This window comes from Martes martes, assembly GCF_963455335.1.
Source record: "Martes martes genome assembly, chromosome: 10".
NCBI classification, from domain to species: Eukaryota; Metazoa; Chordata; class Mammalia; order Carnivora; family Mustelidae; genus Martes; species Martes martes.
This window is the reverse complement of record NC_137898.1, coordinates 48,763,934-48,782,244: the sequence shown is the minus strand read 5'-3', so window position 1 is coordinate 48,782,244 and position 18,311 is coordinate 48,763,934. Positions and strand designations below refer to the sequence as shown.

Here is an 18,311-nt window from a genome sequence, read left to right as displayed (position 1 = left end):
AAAAGTGAAGGCACATTCAGGGTGCCACCTGGTCAAAACATGGGGGCTGCCTGCGGGAGCTGTGGAAGTGTGGAAGGCTGGAATCCAGCCAGCCCTGAGTGCTGGGGGTGGAGGTGGGGTAGGGGGTTTTCTGCAGGTGTCAGATACTCATGGAGCATTGTGGGCCAACCTCTGAAGGGACTGATCCTCCTTTGCTTGTGATCTCACAAGCACCTGAATATCCCCTTCAGGAGGGTGCTGCCCTGGGTTTCTGGTGCTCACTTTGGGTTTACTTCCCCACTGGAGGAGGAAGCTTGGGCATGCAGGTGGGGCAGGACTTGATATTTCCAGGCAGGGGATTGGCTGGCTCCCCAGCCTTTCCCCCAGCCCTCTGGGGAGGGGACATAAGCTGAGCTCAGCTTCCGCCAGCTCCAGCATTAACCGGCAGGTAGGAGGCATGGCAACCCGGTGTGCTTAAGGCTTTGACATTTGAGCTGGGTTGCCAGCACCTGTTCTCTGCCACAGAGGTCTCAGAAACACCCTTGCTATATATGATGGAATAAATCGTTCCTGCAAGCAGCAAATGGCATGACTTCAGTGCCCCGGGGGAGCTATTGATGGGGGGTGGGGCCCACGGAACCAGCTTTTTGTCTTTCTTTTTCCTGATATTAGTGCTACCAATATGAGACCACATTGGTTCATTGATCAGCTGATCTCTCCATTTATTCATTCTGCAACCAAGATTCCTGGAGTTTCCTTCCTGTTGTCCCACCAGTCATGGTTTTCAGAGCTGTAAAACCTTGGCAAGCCACTTTCTTTCTCTGAGCCTCAAGTGTCTCTCCTGGAAGTTGGGCGTGATACTATTCCCCTGTCAGGGTGGTTGTGAGGATTAAATGGGGCAGTGCACACAGCACACCTAGCCTGGTACCTGGCACCTAGGGACCATCGAGGCCCTTCCTCCTTGAGTCTGTTCCCGAATCGGCCCATAGATGTGGTCAGGGCTCCTCTTTGCTTCTGGCCTCCATTCAGTCCTGTTCCATAAGTGGCTTCTACCTTTGGGTAGTGACTTGTTAAGAGAATGGCTCAGCTGAAGCACCTATGTGTGCAAAGAAGAGAGATGAGGCGCTTTTCCCTTTGTGGCGAGATCTTCATCAGATCTCGGAACCATGGGGCTGTTCCACTGGTGCTTGATTTCTCCACCGTGGTAGTCTAGCTTGGGCTTGCAGACCAGAGCGGACCTGTTCCATCTTTGGATGGTTCCTCCTGTTGCCTCCCTTATGGCTCCCGATAGCTTCTGGCATTTGGTCCCAGTCTTCCTTCTTGAAGCCATAGAGAACAAGCTGCCTCTTTCCCTCTACGTGTCAGAACCTCAGATACGGTTTTTAAATCCAGTCTATGATACCACCCACTGGAAGAAGTACCACTATTTCCTGTACCTTCAAGAAGAAAGTGCTTCCAATTAAATTGTGGGATAATGCTGTGTTACCACTGAAAAGTATTATATTTACTGAAAGAAGACCCCTTTTAGACTTAGGCCCAAGTTTATATCCCATAACATTTGTGTGTACATAAAGAGGAAAGCAAATTGGTTAGGGCATTTCTAAAACATCTTCAGTTTTAGAATCTGACTCTTCCAACTCACTTTTTGACTCTGCCATCTTTGTGGCTCTTTTGACACATTATTACATTTTGGTAAAGTGATGATGCATTTTTCAATCTTACTTAGATGTTAAGGGACTAGAAGATACATTCTGCTTTCAGACAATTTATAATTGAAAATGTGCATCTTCTAATTAGTAAAACATGGTATTTAAAGGCAGCCCTCTTCCTCGTTCTTGAGTTTCCTTCCAGATTAACAATCTGTGATGTAGGTTCAGTTCTTTTTACCTTCCCAGTGGTTCTTCTCTGAGCAAACTCCCATATGTTCAAATTCTCATACACTGAGGCCAGTGCCCTGACCGCAAATGGTATTCGTAGTGTGGTATGACCACAGCAGAGGGAGGGAGCCATCACCCCCCTGGTTGAGGCCATTCTGCTCCTCTTAATGCAGCCCAGGGTTGCATCAGCTTTTCTGGCAGCTCCATCATACCATTGGCTCACTGACGTCACCGCTGACCAGATCTTTTTAACATGTGGTGTTGCTAAGCTGCATCTCCTCTGTCCTTAAGGTGTGGCTTTAGAACTTAGATGCAGAGCCTCCTATTTTGTTCCCGTCTGATTCAGAACAACCATTTCTGTTAAATTTTCACTTTGTTAAATTCGGTGCAACCATGTTCCATTGAGCTCTTTCAGGATCCTATTAAGTATGCCTTCCATATCCTTGCTGGAGGGGAGGGGTGTGGGGGGATGGGGTAACTGGGTGATGGGCATTAAGGAGAGCACATGATACAGTAAGCACTGGGTGTAATACCCAACAGAGGAATCATTGATCTCTGCCTCTGAAACAAATAATACACTATATGTCAATTCATTGAATATAAATAAAATTAAATTAAACATATGCCTTCCATAACATCACCGCAGTTGCTGATAAAATGCTTATCAGGAGAGAGCCCTCTGGCATGCTACTAGAGACCTCCCCTTAGGCACCGTTAGATCTTTCATCAGCTTGCTTTGGGACTGGCAGTCTAGGCTGCCCCTTTCCTGAGTCACCTTCCCTTTGCTTTTCTGACTTCTGGCCAGAAGTCTTCTTGAATCTGGATGTGCCGTGCCTGTTGCAGTTTTCCATCTCCCACCAAGTATCCCATCATAGGAGGAAGTGGACTCTGGCTGATAGCACGTGTTGTTGGTTCCCAGAGGGCCCCCAGACTGCTTTCGAGTGTCCCCAGGCTGCCCCGCAGAGATGTAGCCGGAAGTTTGGCAGTCTCATCTGCAAGAGTTTCCAGTGCTCTGGGTCAGGGGACTTACAGTCACTGAAAATATCTAAATAGATGTATTTTAAAAACTGAGCTTGTCCCTCATCCCACCTCCCTTTCTCACCTCGGTGTGTGATTTTGTCAGTCTAAAGATGTCCCTTTTAGAGAGGGGCCCCTATGTACCTGGAGTGGGAGCCCATTCTGCCCCTGGACCTCTTGGTTCCAGATGACCCCCTGCCCCCAGACCTTCCCGCCTTCTGCCCTCTGCTGTGCAGCCTGAGCTCCTCCCAGGCTTGCCTCCTCTGGTTGTCGCAGGAACAGGCCTTGCATCACTCTCTTAGGGTTTTCTTGGTTATGCATTCTTCCAGTGACTGGGATGTGGGCTTCCTAACAGCTGGCCTTGTCAAGGGCTCCCTCGGCAACCACACGGCTCCTGTTTCACAACATGTTCTGTAGTTGTCTGCGTGCCAAGCCCTGGTATTGGGGCTTTGTGAATATGAACTCATTGAATTCTTGTGCCAACCCCATGAGGTAGATCTTGTCACTTGCCTCACTTCCCAATGAGGAAATTATGGCACAGAGGGGTTAACTGATTAGCTCAAGGTTTCATGGTTAGGGCAAGAGGGGGAGTTGGAGTCTAGCCAGTTTATCCCCAGAGTCCGGCTCTCAACCTCTGTGGTAAGTGGCCTGCTTCCTAAAAGGCCCCTTCCCCTTCTCTCCCTCCTTCCCCCTCTGCCCCCCTTCCTCCCCTTCCCTCCTCCTCGCTGCCCTTCCCCCATCACTCCTTTGCAGAACTGGAACCGCTTTGGAGTCTGAATCATTGACTTCCTCAATCTCAGGTCCCAGAGCCCTTCCGCGCTCCCAGCCATTTGAAGTCTGTGAGAGTCTCAGGCACCAGCTTCCTCTTCTTGGTCTCATAAATTTCAGAGGAAATGATTGCTTTTCCTCCATAGTTCCTGTATCCTCCTGGTCACTAGCCTATTCTGCTCTTGTTGCGGGAATCAGGTTAGTCCTCTTTCTATGGATACTTCCTCCCTCTTCTGGAAGGTGAGGCCAGCCAGAGATTTCAGCCAGTGGGGTTTCAGGACTTCCCTGTGGTGTTCCCCCTCCCCCCACCCATGCCCCCACCCACCACCCAAGCTCTCCTTAGGCTGGCCTGAGATTCCATTAGCAGCTGACCCCACGGGGCTCACAGGGACCTTCCCTTGAGGCCTCAGGTCCTCTCTGAGCATACATGTGTTCTCCAGAATAGTTTCCTTTTTGTTTCACACTTTTTTTATTACATCGAGATCGTCTGTCTCTGGGCCCTATCCCAAGTCCATCCCTTTAAGAGATCCAAGCTGGGCACTGAGAAGTGTGTATCAATTACGTAAAGAAAAGAATAAATATTTATATTTGTGTGGATACTCAAAAAGATTGTCCAAGATGAGGCACAAGCAAGGAGAGCAGTTCCCTGGTTTGGAGTGGGGGCAGGTGGGGTAGGTAGAGTAGAAGGGACACGTTTCCTGTATACTTCTGTGAGTTTTGATTTTCGAATGTATTTCCTACTCAAAATTTAAAACAACAAAACAACAAAAAACCCAACCACAGACAAGCCGTGACTGTTGCTTGGGGGTTGTGGAAAGAGCAGGACTCCCCTGGTTAGCATGGGTCTCCGCTCCTCAGGTGCACACTGGGCTCGTGACAGCTCACTCACCTGGCAGTAGAGACCCAAGGGGACCCTCATCTACAGCCTGGCACCTGGGGGGTCTGAGTAAACCACCTTCTCCCTGACTCTCTCCTTTGAGGCTCCTAAGGAACTTGAGACTTTGCTGCCTCTTGTAATCACAGTTTACTGAGAGCCGGTGCACTGGGCCTCGAGTGGTTTTCCCACCATGACTCACTTACAGGTCTTTTCTCCCTGTTGAATTCCTGGATTTGAGGTAGCTGAAATGCTCTGAAGCCTGGGTTTGCCTCTAAGAACGATGTACTTTCCTTCCCCAGACCTGCAGGACCTTACAGAAATTTCTCCCACCGGACTTCTCTGCCCAGCGCAGGGGAGCATGATTAGAATGGGTCTAACCCCCTTTGAAAACAGAAGCCCAGAACTGGCCTTGCAGAGAACCAAGGTCAGGGCAGACCCTGAAGAAAAATATATAGGCCATTGGGAGAAGCCAGTCCAGGCACCTGGGATTGAGGAAATGACCTGATTAGGAAAGTGACTTGTTTACTTTGGGCAGGTAATTCCCTTTGAGCACCTACTGTGTGGCCTGGGCCCTGTGCTATGGGGATGGCAATGTGGGTAGGGCCCAGCCTCACCTTTACTCCAAAGCACATTCACCACATACTTGAGAAAACAAGACATACATGTTTAAAAAAAAAAAAAATGAAGGAGGAGATTGTGGTAACGGTTCAGAACATTGAAAGCCAATCACAAGGTAGTTCATGACTAATTCCATAGGATGCTAGAGATAGCAGTGGGTGGTTTTCTAGAGGCTGGAGAGGCCTGGAAGGCTCTGAAGGGAAAGAAGGAGGGTGGGGGGTGGGGAGGAGACTACATTTGATCTGGATGAAGAAGAGTCCATGAAGTACAAATTGGTATGTGGAGGGAAGAGGAGAGCATTTCTAGTGGGTGTAGAGGCCTGGGGAGATGGGAAATGGCTTGGTTTGAAGGTGGGCAGAAGGAGACGAGGCTGGACATGTGAGTTCAGGACAGAGGCAGACAGCCTTCAAAAAGACAGGGAGAGAGAGTGTGTGTGTGGGGGGGGGCAAGCACCCATCTAAGTTCAGGACATGGACGGGAGGCTGTCCTACTATAAATCCCAGGGAGAATGAACAAGAAAGGCTCTGGCCGCCATACATCTTGATCTTGGCACCGACAGCCTCTGCTCCAGAAACGTCTTCAGGAGCAGAGAAGAAGGCCAAAGGTATGCTAGCCGTTCCCCCACCATTGTTCTGTTTGCACATTTTCTTCTTGGGCTTGTTAAATGTTGATTCACTCAGCAGATATTTATGAGTTCTTATGCTGTGCCAGAAGGTCTTCAAGGTGCTATGGTGCAGAAAGGGAAAGAAAGGTAAAATCCTTTGCCTCATAGACCTTATGTTCTAGGAGGGGGAGAAGACAGGATGTTCTGGGTATAGGTGGAGGAAAAGAGTTGTGGAGAAGGCTGTAATTTTAGATGGGGTGGTCCAGAAAGACCTTACTGACTTGCCCTGCCTCTGGCACTTAGAAGCCAGCAGAAGAGAGGTCTGGGGCCAGAGGGAAGGAGGCCAGGCCAGATCCTGCAGGGACCTCGAGTCCCCAGTTGATGCTTTTCCCCCCACTGGGGGCTTCAGTCTAGGCAGCAGGGAGCTTTTGAGCGTGCTTGAGCAGAAGAGTGCCCTGCGTGGTAAGATGGCCCTGGTGACTTTGTAGAGGATGGGATATAGGGGGCTGAAGGCCCAGGTGACCAGGGCCCACAAAATTCTGCTGGCAGAAGGGGAACAAAGGCAGAGCTTAGGTTGGAGGGGGAATGACAAGCTTAGAATTTAGGGCTTGGGGTCAGTTCAACATTCTTGCTGTGACTTCTTTATTTGAGAAGAGTTATAGTGCTGAAGAATATGGGCTCTGGGTTTGAGTCCTGCCGTAGTGGCCTTGGGAAAGTTACTTACCCACTCTGAGCTTCAAGCCCCAGCCCTTGTAAAATGGGGATGAAGTAGGACTTACCTTATAGGTGCATTTTTGAGAGGATGAAATAAGCTATTGAATGTGGAATGCTTCAAACAGTAACTGGTGTATAGGGGGTACCCAGGAGATATTAGCTGGTCTGACCATCCTGTCTCTCTCTCCATATACAGGTGTGCATAGGTAAAATTACTGTGTTGGGCATACCCTTTCTGTGGTCCTAAAGCTAAGTCAAATGAAGAAAATTATGCTTTTAAAGACTAAATGAGATAATGCATGTGATGGATTTAGCTTAGTGGCAGATGAATATGAGTTAGAAGTATTATCACCAGATATTATCACACAGAAAATGATTTTCCAGTGGAAATCCTTTGTAAGGTCATTTATTTAACCATTGCTTAGCATGCCTGTGGTGTGCACTAGACGTACCATCTCATTTCATCTTTGTTACACCTGCCTGAGATTAGCATTGTTAACCACATCTTGCAGATGGGAAAACTGAGGCTCAGAGACACTAAGATTTACCCAAGGTCACACAGCCAGTAAGTGGCAGAACCGGGATTTGAGAGTTTTTTTCCTCTGACATTGAACTACCTTTTATAATAAGAACAAATTATTCCATGAGTGATCTGTTTTGTAAATGTACGTTGACAATTCCATCAGTCTTCTTTGGTATTGGTGCTGACACGGAGCCTTGGGGAATACAGAGCTGTGGCCACCTTCACAAATAGACCAGGGGCAGTGTCAGTGGCAGGATCCTGGACCCAGAGTCAGGGTTGCACAGGGTTGGGAGATAATGTGGGTAAGTCAGCACCTTCCCACAGTGACTCATCCCCATGGGCCTTATCAGAGCTTTTTGGCCACAGACAGAGTGTGCCTGAGACCTGTCTTGGTTGACTCAGCCCCTGGTGTGCCAGAGGAGCAGAGTCTGATGGGTGCAGATTTCAGCTCTACCACCTACCTGCCATGTAAGGCCAGGATAGGAATGAATTTCCTTGTGCCTCAGTTTTGTTATCTGCAAATTCGCTCATAGAAATTTTATGACAATTAAATGAGGTAAGCCATGCAAATACTCAGAATACCCTGGTACCAGCAAGCCCTGAGAGTTAATGTTATGCTAATAACTATTATATTATGATGTTATAAAAGCCTCCTTTGACCTCTGAGGCCAGAATAAAATGTCCCACCCTCTCTGCGTGGGCCCTCTGGTAGCATTTTGTTTTGCCTTATGTAAATGTGGGCACAGCTCTTCACGAGACTGTGAGTGCTTGAGACCAGGGAATAGGTCTCAGTGTTTATTTGTTTGTTTGTTTTGAAACCCCTGGAGACAAGTGCCTTGTCCTAGAAGATGTGGAAAGAAGTTTGCCAAATGGAATGGGTTCCTAGTTTTCCACTTCGCTAGCAGCTGCGTAGTCTGACCAGCACACCCCCTCCTCCCGGGACTATGGAAAATGTCTGATGTTTCTAAGGGTGCTTTACTGTTAGCCAAGCACATTCACATTCATGTTTTATTCAGTCTTTACAGCTGTCCCCTGTGGTCATTGGCTCTTATCCACATTTAATAGGTAAGGAGACCCAGCCTCCACAGAGTTTAGTAATCTGTCCATAGACCCATAGGCAGAAGGTAACAGAATGTGTGGTCCCTTGCCTGTCCCAGGAAGCATGGGTCTGGAGGCTCAGATCCACGGAGCCTCTCTGTCCTTTCCCCTGTGCCCTTCTCTGCCCCAGGAGGGCTGGTGGGAGACCATGGGACCAACAGACCTTTCTACAGTTCTGCTTTCTTCCCTCCCATCCCCTCCAGGTCTTGTTAGTTCCAAAAAAGCACAGCCGGGCCAGGGATGACAGTTGCTCAAATCACCTCCGTTCCGCTCCCATTTCCCTTCTGCGTTGGTCTGAGGCCTTGGCTGGGGCTCTGTGCTCTGGGCTTGGGAAGTGGAGGCAGTGGGGAAGGCCCTGTGGCTTTAAGCATTTAGAGCCAGAGCCGAGCCTGAGTACAGATCCTCCTTGGGGGTACCTGCTGTTGGAGGAGGAGGAGGCTGGCACCTATGCTTCTCCTAGGTGGAGGGAGGAGCAGGCGCTAGTTTGGGTGCCCAGAACCATGTCCAGGGTGCAGGGGGCTCCTGGGGGTGCCAGAATAGTGACTGCTGGGGGTGGGAGGCACTTCCTTTCTAGGGGCAAAAGGGGCAAGTGATCCTTCCCGCAAAAGCGGGACTAAGCTCAGGGCTCCAGCACAGACTTGAATCCAGACTTCTCAAACTCCAGAGCTGTCGCTTAAGCAGAGGAATCTTCTGTTTAGTTCAGCTTAGTGAGCGTTATTGAGGAAATACCAATAGTGTCCCAGCAGGGGTGGGGAAGAGATGTCCAGGGAGATAGGGAGCCAGCCCTAAGAAGCTCACGTCTTAGAGCTCTTCTTCCTCGGGAACCTTGAAGGCCGGGTGGCAATGCTGATACTTCCGTGCACATGGCCGTGTTCAGATTCCTGGCGTCCCAGAGCTAGAGTTTGGGCCTGGCCAGTGGGCACGGCAGCGAGGGCAAGGAGCTGCTTCTCATGCTGGGTACTGGGCCTGCTGTGCGGACAGAGGAGTTATTGAGCCTTTATGGTTGTGATTCTTGTCTCCCTCCAGGATTGTCACATGACCAAAGGAGCAGACACAGGAGTGTTGCTGGGGTGTGGGTGAGAAAGCTCCTAGGTGGACAAGCCCCCAAGACAATGGCTAGGGTGGCCCATCCTGTCCTCATGCCAACCCCGCTTCCTCTCCTCCCCCAGCGCAGCTGGTCTGCCCACCTGCCTGGCCATCTCTGCCTCCTGCTCCTTGCTTCTGTGTTTCTGGTCTGCAGGGCTTTGCTTCATCCTCTTTGACTCTCTCCATCTCCAGGGCCTGGATTCAGCCCTATCTACTCCAGAAAGTCTTCCTAAACCCTCTGGGCCCAAACTCCCCCTCCTTTCTCCATGCACCTCCTGGGTGGAGAGTCAGCAGCCCCCAGCCCGGCATTTACATGTTATATAATGTGTTTTGAGCACCTACCCCACAGCAGGCAATAGCGCAGAGGTGAGGACTTTGGAGTCTGGCTGGCCTGGGTGTGTGTTCTAGCTGTGATTCCTGTGAGCTGGGTGACTTTGGGCAGGTGCTTTTGTTTCTGAGTCTCCGTTTCCTATTCTGAACTTGAGGATGTGGTCCCTACCTCACAGGGAAGTTGTAAGCTTTTGCTGATGTAAACCTCACAAGGCACTTAGCCAGCCTGCCATTCCCGGCTCTTGTCAGTGGCTCTCCTGTGGCAGCCGTTACCAGCCTTTGACAGGCACTGCTGTATTTAATCCACACCCTAGCTTTAAAAGGTAGACCTCGTCCCCCAGAGGGGAACAACTGAGCCTCAGTGCCAAAATGCCATGCCTGCCTGAGCAGGCCATGGCACTCGAGGCCAGGTGCCGGTGGGCCTGGCCACAGCATTTTTCTTTCTACTGCCTCGGCTTCCGGTGTTCCCCTGCTTCCCTTGCTATGGGATGCTCTTTACAGTCTTTGCCAGAACACTCAGCAAATTCTCACTGAGTGATTTTTTTTTTCCTGGCTGTTTTCAAGGGAACCAGGTTGGGGGAGGGGTAGGAAATGGGACCCCCTGGAGAGCTTTCCATCCCTTTTCTGATTTCCAGCTGATCCAGCTTGGTCATGGAGTCCCCAGGTAGACTGCATGCCACCCCCACGCCAGGCCGTGCTGGGTCCTGTGGCCATCACTCCCAGCCCCAGCAGTGCGACCAGGTCATGCCCTGAGGGAAAGTCAGCCTGTTCCTTTTGATTTACTTCTTTTTAAATCGCAGAGCTATTTAAATAGCATCACTATGAAAAGAAAAAGAAAAGTAAAGGAAATACCTGTCTGGATAGTCCCCTGTGACTGGGATAGCCACTGCCTGAACCTGGCTCCTCCAGAACAAATTGGAAGCAGGCCATAAGCTGGCAGGGGGCTCGGGCGCCTTGTGGCAAAGTGACGTGGGTGTCTGCGTGAGTCCGTGGGGGAGGCCTCTTCTGAAGGGCTTAGTGAACCTCCCGCACACCCACGGGGATAGCCCACGCCCTGCCAGGGCTGCTCCGCTTGACCTGAGTGTCGTCCCTACCCCTCCTATGGCAGCTGAGGCCGTCTGTACCAGCCAGAGTTCATGTCTGCATCGGCCTCCCTCCGCTTTTGCGCGGACTCCAGTGCGGGGACCCGGCGTGCGGAGGTGTGTCTGCCCCCTGGCTAATGCTGCGGGACATGGGGAGGCAATCAGTGCGATTTTGCCCCCAGGAGAGGGTTTTGTTTTTTTCTTATTGCTATTTCTCTGGAACTCTTTAAGACATACCTGAAGCTGGAGCTTCTTTTCCTGGAGGGACTTGAGAGGAAGCTGTGGGAGGGCCTGGGGGTGCAGGAGTGGACTGGCTTTAGTGTGGCCTGGAAGGTGGTGGGAAGATGAGACCCTGTTGAGCATGGTACTGTGTCCTGCACTGTAGTTGCACCTGTCAAGTCAGACCTCTTGGGAAAGGTGACTGAGAATAAAAAAACAAAACCAAATCCTGGGAAACTCTGCGTGGGCTCTGACAGGCATATTCTGGTTAAAACCCATGGATACGGGCCATGCCCATGACATCATACCGTGGTTCTTGGGGATTAAAGTCATTGATGAAGGAAACGTGCCCAGGGACTGCCTCCAGATATCATGATGCTCCCTGTGCTGTCAGCACCTGAAGGCAGCCCCTTCCTCTGGGAAGCTGTCTCTGGGTGGGGCTGGAGGGCAGGTTGTAAGTGAGAGGCAGTGGCATGTGACCATCTCCCCCGGGTGTCTGGCACAGGCCTGGGTGATGAGGAGGCCTCAGGCTCAGGAGCCGAGCATGCTGGCATCCATGGCAGCGTCCCTGGTGGGTGGACTGGGCATCGGGCATTGGAAGCATGACCTTGATGATTTAGACATGGCACTCTCTGAGCCTCCGTATCCTCCACTGGAAAATGGGTTGGATGAGCATCCAGCTCCTAGGACTGTGCTGCAAGTTCAAGGCAATTGCACCAGGGAAATTGTCTTGAATTTAAGGGCTCAGACAAGGTGGTTTCCCTTCTCTGAAGCACTTTCCTTCCTCCTCTGAAAAGAGTTGTCTCAAACAACTGCCTGGAGTTTTTTCCCACACCACTGTGAAGTCCATGCAGATCCGCTTCCCTTTCTCTTCTTCCTCTTTCAGACCTCTCATGGCAGGATGAGAGGGACCCATGTCAGAGGCTGGGTTCCCAGCCAGGGGTCTCAGTATGGGGCGATTTCCATTTTTAGTTGCAGCATCTTTCTCTCCCAGGAAGGGCATGGAGCAGGGGCTTGTAGCAGCCTCCCATTGCTTCGCTTTGCAGAGACCCCTTACTGACCACACTCACTTTTCCCTGGCTGGCTGGGGCTCACTGAGCATGTACAGCTGGCTTTTCTTCCCGGGTGGGATTTAGTAACAAAGCGGCCAGTTGCTGAGTGCTATTGTTAGTTGAGACTCCTTTGGTTTCAAGTGACAGGAACCCAACTTGAATGAGCTTAAGCAAAAATGGGATGCCTTGGAAGGTTCTAGGGGAGACTCAGACTCAAAGGAAATGCTACAGAATCTAGCAACAGGAAAAGAACAGGTGCGTTCTGGCATCCCCTGCTCAGTGGCCCATGGCCTCGGGCAGCTCCCAGTTGACCCCACACAACTCTCCACCCATTCCAAGAGGACCAGGACTTCTCTAGGCTTTCACATTAGAACCTGGCACAACTGGGAACAGGTGCATCGTACCCTTTGTACTCGAGATCGTGGCCAAGGAGGGAAGATACTCAGAATGAACCTATCCTGAGTCCCATACCTACCTTTTTGGTTGGTGGGAGGTAGGGTGGACTCTGTTTTGGAACAAAGGAAGAAGGATGCTTGTGATATTAATAGTTAAGAATGATACTAACTCCCTGGTCTGGAATGCTTACTTTGTGCCAGGCATTATTCTAAGGTCTTTACCTACATAACTCATTTAGTCTTTGCAATCAATCCTGTGTTCTGTACTGGGGAGCTGAGCCACAAAGAGGTGAAGCAACCTGTCTGAGGTCACACAGCGAGCTAGTAGGAGATCTGGGCTCACACCCAAGCGGGGGATTCCAAGTGTGCTCTTTATTGTCCACTCTAGTGCAGACAGTCACGACCCATGTCCTCTCCGTGAGTGTGAGCTGCACGCACGGGCTGCATCCTGAACCACATTCTCTCCCCTCCTCTTCAGAACAACAAACCTACGGAGTAGGTACCAACATTAGTCCCATTTTTACTTAAGAAACGGAAGCTCACGGAAATTATGGGGCTCGCCCAGGGCCATCTGACTAATTTCAAGTGGCAGAGCTGAGGTGGGAAGCCAGGTTTGCCTGATTCCAGGGCCTGAGCCCATGACCACCTTGCTGGGTGGCCTTTATGCTCAGATGCTTCTCTTGCTCTAGCAGCTGCTCACCTAATCCCTGGGTCAGCCTCGGAGCCTTCCTTCTCTGTCTGGGGGGTTGGGGCATGTGGGCTGGAGACCTTGGCTGCTGAGGGGCCAGCTTTGTGGTTCCAAGACATTCCTGGTGTGTCTCACCCTAACTTACACCAAAAGGTTCTTGAACAAGCCTGAGTGCATCTCACCTCTGGAGTTCTTCAGTCCTTCATTCAGCAAATGCTTACTGAGCAGCTGGTGTGTGCCAGGCCCTGTTCCAAGGGCTCGGGGTCCCTCCGTGAAGACCCTGACTCTGTGGAGCTCGGCGGAGAGTGCAGCGGAGAGAAAGGTTCCCTGAGGTACTTTCATGTTCCTCGAGTTCCCGAAGCGACTCAGCCACGCAGGAAATCTTTCCTGAACCACCCAAGTCAGGTGCACAGGGGCCTGGGAGACTTGGTGCTTCTTTGCTTGGGACTGGCAAGATGGCAAGTCTGAGTGGAGACATTGTTTCTTCCTCCAGTTACAAAGGGAAACATTGTGTCAAGGAGCACACATACTGGCGTGGCCTGAGGCCAGCTCTGCTGTGAGTCCCAGGTGCTGTGGCCAAGTGAGGCGCTTGCCTGGCCATACCTCAGTCCCCCTGCATCCCCCCCTTCCCCCGTTACTGACTGTACCACCTGCCTCCCAAGGTTGCTGGGAAGATCCTCTGAGCTAACGTGGGCTAACTACCCCCTGCAGTGCCCAGGCTCCATAATCCTTTTAATTCTTCCTTTTAACTTCTGATGAGCTTTGTAGGTGTCTCTTAAAGTCTGAGCCCTTGGAGGGGAGCAGCTAGAGGGGGTCTTTGGTGAGGAAATCACCAATTAAGTCAAACTTCTCATTTTATAAATAAGGAAACTGAGACCCCTCAAGGGGAAGGGAGGTGCTGGGCCCTAGGACCTTCTGGTTTAGTGTAGTTAAGGCGAGTCTGAAGTATGGTTAGCTGTTGGTCAGACAAAGTAATTGAGTTGGTGCTCACTGTGGCTGGATTCCAATGTGGTCAGGCCTCTATGGGAATTTGACCAATGGTCAGCCCTTACAGACTGGTCCAGGAATGCCCACCAGCATCCCACTGTGCAGACAGTGCCATGTGCTTCTTTTGAGAAGCAGTGAGGCAGAGAAGTGGAGTCCTCCAACCTCTCTGAGCCTACAGCTCAGGCTGATAGAATGTGGGTGAGGCAGGCCAGCCTGTTTGTTCACTGCCACGGGCCTGAGAGGTGTGGCTTGACAATGGTGATCATAATGGCTGTGATTGGAACTTCTCCCCAAGTGTCTGCCTTGGGAGCTCACCAGGCTGCTAGTGGGCTGTGCTGGGACCCCTCTCACCTCGATGTGGTTGGGGAGCCGGTGAGCACTAGGTCAACCAGCCCTGGGCTTGAATCCTGCAGTGCCATGGAGCTGGGGCAGGGGCCTTCTGCTCTCCAGGCCTCTCTTCCAGTCTGTGAGGAGCCACTGGAACAGAATCTGGTCTACCAGTGTGCGTTCTGTGCTCAGCCAGTGCTCAGTAGATAGTAGCTGCTCTCCCATTCGTAGACTGAGAATTCTGAAAGTGAGTTCAAGTCCCAGGCTCTACACACAGACCCTGGTGTACAGAGAAAATACAAGTGTGACCATGTGGACAAGTTGGCCCACTGCCCTGTGGAGCAAAGTACGTCTTTGTGGACTAAGTGTGTTACCTCTTGGACATCTCCGATTTCTCCTCTGTGTTGACTTTTGTCCTCTTGAGGCCACCTCTCAGAAATGTGGAGTTGTGAAAGTAAATTCTTAGAAGTGCTTTAGAATACTGGGCCCCATTTCCAAACAGGTGCGGGGGCATTTTTCTGGAGAAGCAGGAGGATATGACCAAACCATCCGGGTGGTCAAGGGAAGCCAAGATAGTAGTTTGTTTAGGAAACTCTGCCATGACCAGATGGTCTGCTTCTAGAACTTCCTAGTTTATTTAGTGCTTTGGACCCTTTCCACCTTGGGAAATATGGCAGGCTTCACATTGGTGACTTACTACCAAGTTTTTACACCAGCTTGACTTACTTTCAACATGTCTTCACCTTAGAAATTCTGGCACTTTCTGTTTCCACTAAAGGAGCTACTGAAGTAATCTTTTCCAGACCCCTCTGACTTTCTCTGTAAACCTTTGTCTAGCGATATGATAAACCCTAGGAGGCCCATACAGCAGACACAGTGGGATTTGTTTAATCACCTAGCAGTTCCTGTCTTCACATGCAAAACTTGGAGCACAGAGAGAAATTCCCTGTGCATTTCTTCTTGTTGGGTAGTGTTGCTACAGGGTAAAGTCTACAGCCTGTGGGACCTTGTGGCCAGGAGAAGATAGGAGGCTGTAATGTAAGATAATGTAACTGACATTCATTGCCCGGCTCTTGTCTTTAAGGGAACGTGGCAACCAGTGCGTGGCTTGTCCCACGAGGAGATGACTTTAGTCGCTGTGATGCCTACGAATCAAGTAAGTCTATTTCATGCTGCTGAGTTGTGCTTGAGGATCGGGCTTCAGGCTTTGGAAAGTGTAGGGGTGCTTGTGCTCTTTCTTTAAGCCCGAGTGAATGTGACCCAGTTTGGAGAGACACTGGTTGGTGAAGGCCTCCCTTGCCCTCCCTGGCTCTCTGTCTGTCCCACAACTCTCTGTGCTGTCAGAGGAGGGAGGGAGGCAGGGGTTGAATCCGAGGTATGTCTGGGACCTACGTCAGTGGCCTTCAGATGGGCGGGCTTTCTGCCTTTGTCCCCTTAGTAAGACTGTTCCGACTCCAGTCCCAGACCTGATGGTGTTTCTGTCTCTGGCTGGCCCAGATGTGGGCCCAGGCAAGAATCTAGCCAGGCAGCTTCTGGAGGGAGTGACTGCAGAGCACTGCAGCGTGCGTCCAAGATTTGCAAATGTGATTATGGCCTCTTCCTCTGCTTGGGTTCCCCTAGGAGGAGAGTAGAGCTGTACAGCTCTGTCTGTAGATTCAGCAAGTCCCCAGAGGTGTAGGTAGGGCAGCCAGGTATGGACAGTGATGGATAATGACTTGTTGGCTTAGTCGCCTTCACGAACTCTTGTGGGAGCCTCCACCACTCTCCCCAGCTCCACTCTGTTCCTCTGCTCCATCCTCTAAGGTGCTGTCAGACCTTTCTGGAAGATCGGCTGACCATCACTCCCCTGGTGGCCTTCAGGGCCCCCTCCTATTAGAGCTCAACCTCACTTTGTAGCCTCATTTTTCTGCCTCTCTCTCATTGACCCTGGCTTTGGTCCCACAACTCCTGGAACACTGGGGACATGCCATTCCTTCTAGAAGCTTCTTTCCCTTCTGCAGGCAGAGTTGGCCCCTCCTCCTCCTCTGTACTCCCATAGCTGCTTTGTTCGGATGCCAGCTACATGACTGACTGGCTGAGTTAAGGTTTGTCTGCTTGTTTGTCTCAGTCCCTAGCTGTGGGAATACTGGGGGCATGAACCCATCGTCCAGCTTTCCTGTATGAGGCGGCACCATGCTGGAAGCACAGTATGAGGCATGTGGCAGGGGTCAGCAGCTTTTTGTTGACTGAGGGAATTCAAACCCCAAGATTTCTCCAGGGCTTTGTGGTTCCTGAAGCTCCATGGCCATATCTGGTGGGGACCCCACTCCCCGGGAGGGGCGGTCCTATTATCCTTACTTCTTTTATAGACCATGGAGACTGAGATCTGGGCAGTCAGCTAACTCAGCCCCAGCGGCAGCTCCTAAGGACCAGGACACATGTCTCCTATGGCCAGGCCAGTCCGGTTTCTGTAATACCAAAGTTTATAATTAGATAGAACCCAAGATATTATTTAGCACAAACCCCTTATTACTAGACAGGGAAACTGAGGCCTGGCCGGAAGATACTTTCTCAAGGTTACCTACCTAATTGGTGCCAAATGGCGAATTAGAATGTGGGCCCTGGACCTCCCGTCTAGCATCCTTCCTTTTTCCCTCTTTCTTCCTCTGCCTCCCTTCTTTATATAGACATCAGAGAACATTTGGGGACCATCATTCTGTGTTTACAGGATGGTGAAGGACTTACAGAATGCCCTGAGTCAGAGGGATCATAGAGATGAATAGAACCAGCCTTGCCTGTAGGAGCTTTCCTGGAGGTGTGAGACCAGGGCAGGTCCTGGTGGAGGGGATAGTGGAGAAGGGGAGGGGGGGAGAGCATCAGTGCCCAACCCAGGGCTGGAGCAGGGTGGAGGTCCCCAAGGAGGAGCAGCAGGCAATCAGGCCTTGCATTTAGAGGCTGGCCTGGTGGGCACTGAGGATCTATAGGAGGTGAGATCCTGAACAGCAGGCTAGGAAGGGGTTGGCTGGATCTGGTGAAAAGCTACTGCATGAATTCTGATTCTTAGTGTGTGGGCAAAGAGGTCCTGATCAGCCCATCTGCTATGGCCTGAGAATCCTTCCTCGTTCCTGGAGAAATGCAGAATACAGAATATGTCCATAGAGGAGGGTCAGGCATTTGTCTGAAATGCATATGGGGAGGGATGTGTGTGCTGGCTCACTCCTGTTGTGCTCTTGTGGAACTTTGTTTTGTTTCTGATTGACCATAGTTCCACTTGGTCTTTTCCTTTGTCTCAGTGATAAGGCTTTGCTGGGTCTTTCACTCACCCAGGCATGATACAGGGCCAGGCAGGTCCCGGCTACTCTGTTTTTACTCTGCCCTTTTTGCCACTTCTGGGACTTCCAGACAGAAGGCTGGGACTGACCACAGGCCCCATCTCTACTGGCAGGTTGAAACGTAACCTTTGCTCAAATTATAGGGAATGTGATGTTTGCCAAATATGTACCTTGGGTGATTTTCTAAAGATATCCAGGTTATAAACTTCTCGAGGGCAGGAGAAGCAGGCACTGTTGTGTCTTTTGTTGTTTACGCCTTGGGTTTACATTGCAGTTTATGTTTTATAAAGATAATTTCAACTTTATAATAAGCAGGTGGATTCCTTCCCATTTCACAGATGAGAAAATTAACTTAAATTTTTACCTTGTGCAGGGTAGTATAGTTGCCTAAGGGCTGAGCTGGGACACAGCCCAGGCCTCCTGTTTATAAATCCCATGATCTTTAGACTCTGCAAAGCCCCAGCCATATGTAAATCCTTGGAGGGCATAGGACTTAAGAGGAGCTCAATAAATATTTGTTGAATGAGTGAACTTTGGCTCTTTGGTGGGGGGGGGGCAGGGACGGGTGGGAGGCACTCTTAACCATAAATGGATCCTCTTTGGCAGCAAAAGGAACACTACTCTGTGAAGTATTTGCATTTCTTGCCACGATAAGGAGCTGGTAAGTTCTCTTCTCACCTAGCCTTACCTCCGGGAACTGGGTCATGGGCGCTGAATAATTAATTCCTTGAATCTTTTACTCTGAGCGTCCCTCTCCTG

The 18,311-nt window shown here is 50.7% G+C and overlaps 1 protein-coding gene across 3 annotated transcripts in view; it reads left to right on the top strand.

Moving 5' to 3' along the window:
• The window catches only part of MICAL2 (microtubule associated monooxygenase, calponin and LIM domain containing 2), a 208,423-nt gene that overhangs the window by 10,412 nt on the left and 179,700 nt on the right, over positions 1-18,311 (top strand). For all 3 annotated transcript variants that reach the window (XM_080814900.1, XM_080814899.1, XM_080814898.1), the window contains exon 2: positions 15,326-15,397. The gene's annotated coding sequence lies outside the window, so the exon portion shown is untranslated. The remainder of the gene's footprint in view (positions 1-15,325; positions 15,398-18,311) is intronic.